Source organism: Mixophyes fleayi, chromosome 10, assembly GCF_038048845.1.
Source record: "Mixophyes fleayi isolate aMixFle1 chromosome 10, aMixFle1.hap1, whole genome shotgun sequence".
NCBI classification, from domain to species: domain Eukaryota; kingdom Metazoa; phylum Chordata; class Amphibia; order Anura; family Limnodynastidae; genus Mixophyes; species Mixophyes fleayi.
The window spans coordinates 82,834,940-82,843,923 of NC_134411.1; the positions used below are offsets into that span (position 1 = coordinate 82,834,940).

General features: G+C 41.8%; 1 protein-coding gene across 1 annotated transcript in view; it reads left to right on the forward strand.

The window, feature by feature from the left end:
• LOC142104373 (uncharacterized) overlaps positions 1-8,984 on the forward strand; it is a 388,681-nt gene that overhangs the window by 145,406 nt on the left and 234,291 nt on the right. The window lies entirely within an intron of this gene.

Here is an 8,984-nt window from a genome sequence, read left to right on the forward strand (position 1 = left end):
CTCCGTCTCATCCATGTGTCTGTCTGTCTTCCCCTCCCTTTAGATTGTTAGCTCCTTTGAGCAGGGCTCTCCTACCTTCTGTTTCCATCACTTTTAACTGCGCTCTCCAGCTACTCAGCTCACCTCCTCTCAGTCCCTCTGCCCTCTGTCTTCTCTCGCTTCTCTCCGCTCCCCTCAGTGACTCTCAACCTGTCATCCGTGCCCACCCTCTTGGGCCATAGTTACCTGCCTATACTCACTTTTCCCCTCCCTCCCTCTCTTTCATGCTGTGCCTGAGCCCCCAGAGTTATAGTGCTTACTGTTACTTGTACTGTGCTGTTTCACCTTGTACTGTGCCATTGTTTGTCCTTGTACGGCGCTACGGATACTTTGTGGCGCCCTATAAATGAAAATTAATAATAATAATAATAATAATAAAATGGCCGCCCATTCCTGTCTAATCAATGCTTGGAGTTTGTCAGAATTTGTGGGTTTTTGTTTGTCCACCCACCTCTTGAGGATTGACCACAAGTTCTCAATGGGATTAAGGTCTGGGGAGTTTCCTGGCCATAGACACAAAATTTTGATGTTTTGATTCCCGAGCCACTTAGTTTTCACTTTTGAATTATGGCAAGGTGCTCCATCATGCTGGAAAAGGCGTTGTTCGTCATCAAACTGTTCTTGGATGGTTGGGAGAAGTTGCTCTTGGAGGATGTTTTGGTACCATTCTTTATTCATGGCTGTGTGGAAACCAACGTAAATTCCCTCCCAGTGTCAACCAATGATAAGACAAGGTTTTGGCTGCTAAGCACAGTCACCCGGAACAAACAAGGACTTCCTGATGTGGGACTCATGGTACCACAGCTTGGGGAAGCAGGACCAACATGTGCAACAGAACAGTCCATGGGTTCCGGTAGTTTAGGACTCTCGGCCCTAATGTGGCCTGGCTCACCACATTCGAAGCATTTCAGATAAGACACCTTTGTAACCGGCCCTCTGTCTGTAGCAGTTTTACCTTTGGACCCTGTAGCAAGGATTGTCAAACCTGGCTTTTGACGTGGCATCAGCTTTGGCATGAATGCAATTGCTGTAGCGCACAAAACCTCTCTACCACTGTGGCAAGCTCTTCAGAAGTTCGTGGGTCTGATTGCAGCACCCACCGTTGCAAACCGTGGTCCAGACCGCAGATGCAGTGATCTATCGCCAGAACTTCAATAATCTGGGTAGGAGAATTCTCTTCAGGCTGCAGACATCTTTTTGGAAAGCGCAGCCAATTGTGCTCTGACCGGTTTGTCTTCATCATCGTGATAGGGCTGGGCATGGCCCTCGAAAGCCCAATGCGAGACAGTATCTCAGACTTTAAACACGGATAATCAGAGGACCAGCCCTCATCCAGATCCATATAAGCTCTCTGAGCTTCGTCAGTCATATATGGCGCCAGCCTCTCAGCTCAAACCTCAGGAGGCTATTTTGCCCTTCTTGCAGCTCTCTCGTAAAGGACATCAGCTGGTGGCATTTTCTGCAGAGCCGGACGAGGTGGTACATTTCTGTCACGCCTCACCTGGACAAAATCTTACCTTAAGAGTATATAAGTATAAAAGCCTGGCCAGTTCCTGTTTCCAGTGCCTGATTATTGTGCTCTGGGCCTGTGATCTAGCGCCTGCTTTTGTTGCTGTTCCTGTCTACCCGCATCTACTACATGTGTACCGACCTCGGCTTGCCCTCCACTACACTTCTGCCTCAACCTTGGACCTCTACGCCTCTCAGTGTACCGAACCCGGCTTGTCTGACCTTTCTTCCATCTCATCTCCTGTTAGCCAGCCTTCCTCCCTGTCAATGGGCTCCTATCCATTCTCTGGACCATGACAGCTTGTGATCATGTGAGTTCACATGTGGCTCCTGGTTCTGTGTATGGTCCATGTGCTGCAGTTACCACTTCTGAGCGCAGCAATCTTTCATAAAGCTAGCAAATAAAAATTCATATCATAAATATCAAAAAAGGATTTATTCCATATGTGAAAGCTAAACACACCAAGCGGCCTGCATGGCACTGAGCCCATCATAAACACTAAACATTAAGGGCTTGATGCAGGCTAGAACGCAACTTGGGCAGAATTTCTTGGCCAAAAAATGTGCGATGCAAAAAATAGCGTTTTTCAACCCATATTTTGAGACCGCTGTGCGTCTGTAGTACATGCGCCAGGTTTACAGCAGACTTACTTACACCCACATATACAGAAACAGCTCGTAAGCGTAATAAAACTCGGCAATGAGAAATGTGATTTTGCTAAGCTGACACCATCTTGTTGCCTTAGAGCCATTTTGTTCTCTTATAACTTAAAGCCAGATTAGATACTGCTAGTTTGTAGGAGTAATTCACTATTTTCAAGAACCATGCTTATGACCTTGGATATAGCAGGTGGAGATAAAACCAACTTCCCCCTGGGGAGTATTCCTGTGTGAAAATGAGAGAATGTAACAACATCTGTGTAAATGGAGCATGAGTGGTTAAAACCTTTTGGGGTGTAGTTTTCTGTAATACGTGATTTTTGCTATATAGATATGGACTTGTAACTAATAATGCAGAGCTAATTGTACACACAAACCATGCAGTGTATTTAATTCTTTCTAGCTGATGAGCTCATAACTGATAAACTGACACTTACAGGTGAACAATCTGAATTAGATTCAACAGCATTGGAGGTCCACACCGAGACTACTGACCTGAGCCAAGGACAGACAGAACTGGAGGTCGCCCTGGACACAGGACTCTGACTATAACCCGGATGAGTAGAGGCTCGTCAGGCTCCTCTGTTTAGAGCTTCCTCATGTCCGTCTAAGGTATCAGGCACACAGATTTGTAAGTCTCAGATTTGTATTAGTAATTAGATTTCTGAAAGATGTGTGAATTTTGAGTGCATGTGTGATACACCATCCCCAGAACTTTTTCAAGAAGTTAGATGAATTTGCCAGAACTTCGTCCCAGATACTGTCAGGCTATTCTGCACAGGGACATCCAGGGTAAGGAGTCCAAGGAACCGGACATCCAGTGTAAGGAGTCCAAAGAACCGGACATCCAGTGTAAGGAATCCAAAGAATTGGACATCCACCCCAATGTGTCCAAAGAACGGGACATCCATTGGTAGGACAACCCACAGAAACTAGATCAGAGTCTCTACTGGGACTCAAAAGTACTGTGTGGGGAGTAGAAGGTCTGCAAGTAATTTGTCAAGAAAGCGGGGAGAGCCAAAGAAGGAATTGATATGTGTTAATGGAGAAACGAGGGTGTTGCAAGTGGTAATGTGACAAGAACAAAGGGGTTTTGAGACCAAACCCCAAGAGATTGTTTGAGGTGGCAAAGGAAAGTTAAGAGATGTGGAAAGTCGCAATATATGTGGCTAGGCTAAATGTATCACAAGCTAAATTAAATAATGAATCAAGTAGGTTGTGTACTAAAAATGTATGTTTGATGCTGCGCAGCTGAAAGAGTGAAATGTGCCCCTCCCTTATTCTGTGTAAAAGATTTCATTGTGTTGAGATAAGAAGGACTCTGTATTTTGTTATCTGGTAATGTATGTAACATTGATAGAAAGGTTCTTCAAGAATACTTCAATATTTCAAGAGGAAAAAATATGTCCGGAGTGCTGAGTGATAATAATGTTGAAGTTAATTTGTATTTAGTCTAATGCTGGGACTTGTAGTTGCACAGCAGTAGGATGGAAGATAACAGTTAATTTTTCTTTCTCTGTATGTGAGATTTATCTCCGTCTTACTGCGTGTGAGGGAGATCCGTGTTTGTCTGTCTTGACTGTTTTACAGGAGACATGTTTCAAGGTTGAAAAAGTTGTACATTTGTAAATGTAAAGCTTTTGAAGAGATGCAAAAGAAGTTTTAAAATCTTTGGTTCGTCACTGCACGATTCAGTGAACGAACAAGACTGTAAATAATGTAGACAGAATAATGTCAGAAGAACACAGTGACTTTAAGCTGGCTGTTTCTGTATTTGAACAAAATAATTTTGTTTCTGAAGTTGAGAAAAATAGTTTTCTCTTTAATGAAGTTGAGAATTGTGGGATTGAGCTTTTACATGCAGATATTAAAAGCGGTTTTAATCTGTGTAAAAATGGCGCTGATGAATGTTCTCAGAAATCAGGAGGGTTTGTTATGCCCATAAAGAAATGTTACGAGATAAAATGCCGTCTGTGAGCGAGAATTGTGAATATATTTGTACTTTCAACATGGAAATCACAGAATCTGGAAATGTGTGTGAATATTTGGCGATGGGAGATTTGTTGAGAAAATGTTTAGTGATTTGTAGACACAATGTGAGGTGTCTAACGAGAGTACTCTGATTTATGAGAGAAGCAGTGTTGCTTTCAAATGGCTGAAAGCCTGGTACCAAGATTACAGATTGAATGTTTGTAAACCTGAAAAAAATATTAGTGTCATTTAAGTGGGCTGTACTAGGTGATGATGAGAAAGGAGTAGCTTTGAACGCCCAGGTCTCGTCACTTTGACATTCCTTGTTTGTGAGATTAGGGACTGCCCTTTGAGGAAATCATGGCATGGAACACACAGCGTCACAGTCAAGCTTTCAGCAGCTGTTCACTGCACAAAAATGTTTACTGGTTACCTGATAACGGTGTACTGATACTGACAAGCATGATAGTTACTGTAATTCCTAGTGAATAAATGTTAATCTCTATGCAAAAGTTTTTTTTTCTTCACAGAAGGTCTCCTGCTACAAAGACCCTTTAGGCAATCCAGATTGCATTGATCCAACTTCCAATGAAAAGAAGTTTGCAATATGTTTTGGTCTACAGCCACAACAAACATAAGTATAAACTAATGAAGGATTTAAATAACATAGACTCTGCTGAGTAATGACTACTGTGCTTTTAAAGAGAAAAGGAGAAATGGACTAACATAGTTGAATATGAAATAGTGTTGGGGTTTGTTTTTGGTTTTTTTTTAACCAAATTTTATATCAGATGGTTTGAAAGAAAGTAATGCAATGTAATGTCAAATTATGGTAGATAACAAAAGGTTTTTATTTTTATCCTCATAATAGTTTTGAGTCAATCAGTGTTGTAAAGACATTCGCTGCCCTTATTTACTGTGCTATAATCATTATATACTGTAAATACCTCTTTGTATCATGGGTATGGTAAGACTTTAAGAGCTATTATCTGTGCTCCTGCAATAGCACTTCTGATTGATAGCAAGACATTTATACTCTCCTCTGAGCAGAACCAAATGTTTAACCAATTTTAAGCTGAAGTAACTTCAGCGTCAGCACTGACTTTGCCAGATTATGACAAGCCTTTCACATTATTTTGTTATAAAGTAAGTGCACATGCACAAGGAGTACTGACACAGATACATGGTAGCAAGCTCAGGTCACTTGCATACTACTCTGCACAATTAGACCCAGCCATACGAGCAGTGGCTGCAGCGGCCATGGTGTTTGGAAAAAGTACAGATATTGTGCTAGGTCACCCAGTATCCCTAATGGTGCCACATGCAGTAACAGAAATTTTAAATCAAGCACAAACAAAATACTTCTCAGCAGCCAGACTGACCAAATATGAAGTAGCACTGCTAACTCCCTGCAACGTTACACTTGACTGGTGCGCAATGTTGAATCCTGCTGCCTTATTGCAGCAAGTTTCAAAAGATGGGAGAAGTAACTGTATATATCGGGGTTCCCCTAGGGATTTGGCGGAATCCCATCCCAGCTTGAACAGGAAGAAAAAAATGCAAAAACAAAATTTTTCTGAATATGATTGTGTAGAACTAATGAGACAAGGATCTTTGGTTTTATCTGACATTAAAGATACACTGCTACCAAATGCAGACATCTTACGCTACCACATAGATGGTGTTACTTATACAGGGTGTGCTGTATCCACACACACAGAAAGAGTGATTCAACAGACTCTACTGAGTCACATGTCAGTGCAAGAAGCTGAATTAAAGGCCCTGACACTTGCATGCTTATATGCAAAAGGACAAAGAGTAAATATTTACATTGATTCAAGTTAATCGTTTTTAAGTGCGTATGATTATGGCCCTATATAGAAAAGTAGGGACTTAATAGGTTCAGCAAGCAAACCAGTCAACATGCTGAACATATCAGGGCACTGTTCACCGCATTCCAGCAGCCCTCCAAACAGTGATGAGGGTGAAGACACACACAGAGACACTACCCCCGAAGCTAAGGGAAATAGACTGGTAGACCAGGCCACACGAGAAGCCGCCATAGCCCCAGTACCCCAAGGGGAGTCTATTTATATGGTGACCCCCTGACCCCAAATTTGACTGAACCACACTCCAACTTATGCAGAGACAAGCGACAGAGAATGAGAAAAAGACTTGGGCAAAACATGGAGCACTAGAAGTGCAAGGAGAGTGGTGTAAAGGTCAGCGTTTGTGTCTGCCAAAAGTACTTTATTCCATTATGGCCAATATAGCACACGGGAAAGTGCATCTGGGGAAAGATGCTATGGTTGTACTCAACAGCAGGTTATGGATAGCACCAGGGTTCGCCCAAGCAGCACAGGCGTTAGTGGCAGGATGCCTAATCTGTCCACAGAATGACCCAGGTAAGTCTGCCCCATGGAAAGGCACACCCCAGACACAGAATTCCTATAAGAGGATGCAGATAGACTTTATACAATTTCCCAAATGCGCGGGCTTTGAGAATGTGCTAGTCTGTGTCGACTTCTTTAGTCACTGGCTGGAGACGTGGCTGTATAGGAAAGCAAATACTAAAGCAGTAGCCAAGAAAATTACGAGTGAGGTAGTCTGCTGATATGGGGTACCAGAGGTCATTGAAAGTGACAGAGGGACACACTTTACAGGGCAAGGATCCCAGGAACTGTTAAAAGACATGGGAATCATATCTGCCCTTCACACCCCTCACAGACCCCAAAGTTCGGGATGTGTGGAGCGCCTTAATGGTACTCTGAAATTGAAAATGCAGAAAATAATGGCTGAAACAGGCCTGCCATGGATCTCAGTAAGAAACACTGCTAGGAAAGATACAGGTATAGCACAAAATCAGATACTGTTTAGCATAGCACACAGAAAAGGCTGTTATTTTGCATAGCAACTACAGCATGTACATGGTGATTTGTTGAACTATGTTGCTTTATTATAGAAACAACTAACTGAAATACATGGTCAAGTGTTCTCTTCCATTCTAGGCCCTAATTTTGATGCAGGTACTCAAACTGCAGCCAGGGGACTGGGTGCTTGTGAAAAAGCAAGTCAGGAAGAGTCCTGACGAGTCCTTTCCAGGTCTTATTGAGGACTCCCATGGCAGTGGAAGTACAGGAAAATGATACCTGAATACACACATCCTACTGCAAGATCTTCAGACAAGGGGAGTCTGAGTAAAATGTATTCTACGGGGCATATTCAATTGACGGCGGGATCGGCGGAAATCCCGCGATCCAAAAATATTACCGCTATTATGGTAATCCTGCGCAAAAAAACCCATTAATACGGTAATTTACTCGCTGAATTTCAGCTCGCAGCTCAGGGAGCTGCGAGCTGAAATTCAGCGACATATTACCGTATAAACGGTAATATTTTTGGAGCGCGGGATTTTTGGCGATCCCGCCGTAAATTGAATATGCCCCTACAAGTTTTTTAAAGGTCTAAGGGAGACCAGAGAGTGGTGTTCATTGATATTAGCAGGAGGAATATTGATTGCACGTTATGTTCCTTTGCTGCAGGCTGTAGCTGTGTAGTAGTTTAGAAAGAAAAGCTAGGTCTGGAAGAACCAGACTCACGCCAATAGTAATGTAGAGATCATTATACATAATTAGAGAAATTCTAATATGAAAGTTTAACCCAACCAAATAAAGAAAAGAGCAACCCATGACTGTAGGGGTTTACACCCAATACAGAAATGTATTAGTGAGTATTGTGGCCCAACACATTATTACATTAACACAAGACAATAGGTAAATATTGGACTACCTGACAGCTTAGTCTGGAGGGTACTGCCTGACCCTAAATATTTAAATTGAAGCCCAGGGTTGCACCTTTTTAACTAGTGACGCAGATAATCCTGAGAAAATGTTCGATGAACACTTAAAAAAAAAAATGAGAAATGAAATATAAATTTTTAAAGGAGCGCACTGGAGATGCTTATCTAGAAGGATAGTTTTCATGGCTGCACCTGGCCGATTGTTTCAAGGGTATAGGATGGGTATCTGGTTTTATACATGTTGTAATTCAAAGGACTGTTACTAATTCTTATTATATATATATATATATATATATATATATATATATATATACTACTAAAACTGATGATGTGGCTTATTAGCAAGTGTATTAAAGCTAAGTGTTTCTCTTCCAGAAAAATAAAAGTTACCACATCTGTCTTAACCGCCGTATTGTACACCCCATCTAATGAGTGTGAACCTTGTGGAACTCTCAGTACTACTGCCAGTTGTGATCAGTGCAAAAACCAAGAACCTTTTCCTTGGAATCCACATGCTCATTACTAAAGTTTATCCTTAGGAAGATATACAGCACAATGGACAATCCCTTCTATTGTGAAATAAGTGACATATAACACTTGCCGAGCGCTCTGTGTATTTTCTCCCTCCCTTTCCCTTTTTCCTTCCCTAAGAAATCCATAATTAAAAGACAAAATGGAAGCACAAGAGGCCCCATAGCCTTTCATGTTCACTGATATATGTGAAGATCTGACATCAGTACATGCAGCGGGTGCAAAATGGTTGTCGACTCATTGACCATCTATTAATATCAGCTAGAAGAGGGATCATGGACTTGCTATTGGTGGGGGATGGGTTGTTCTATGTATCCAGTTTTAGGCAATCCTATTCATATGTTCTGTTAGAAGGGTGTATGTGTATAAGTACACATTAAAAGCGACAGCAAGAATGTGATCTCTGATAATTAGTGTTAGGGTAAATAATGAATAAAAAGATGGGAAATGAGAAATGTGATTTTGCTAAGCTGAC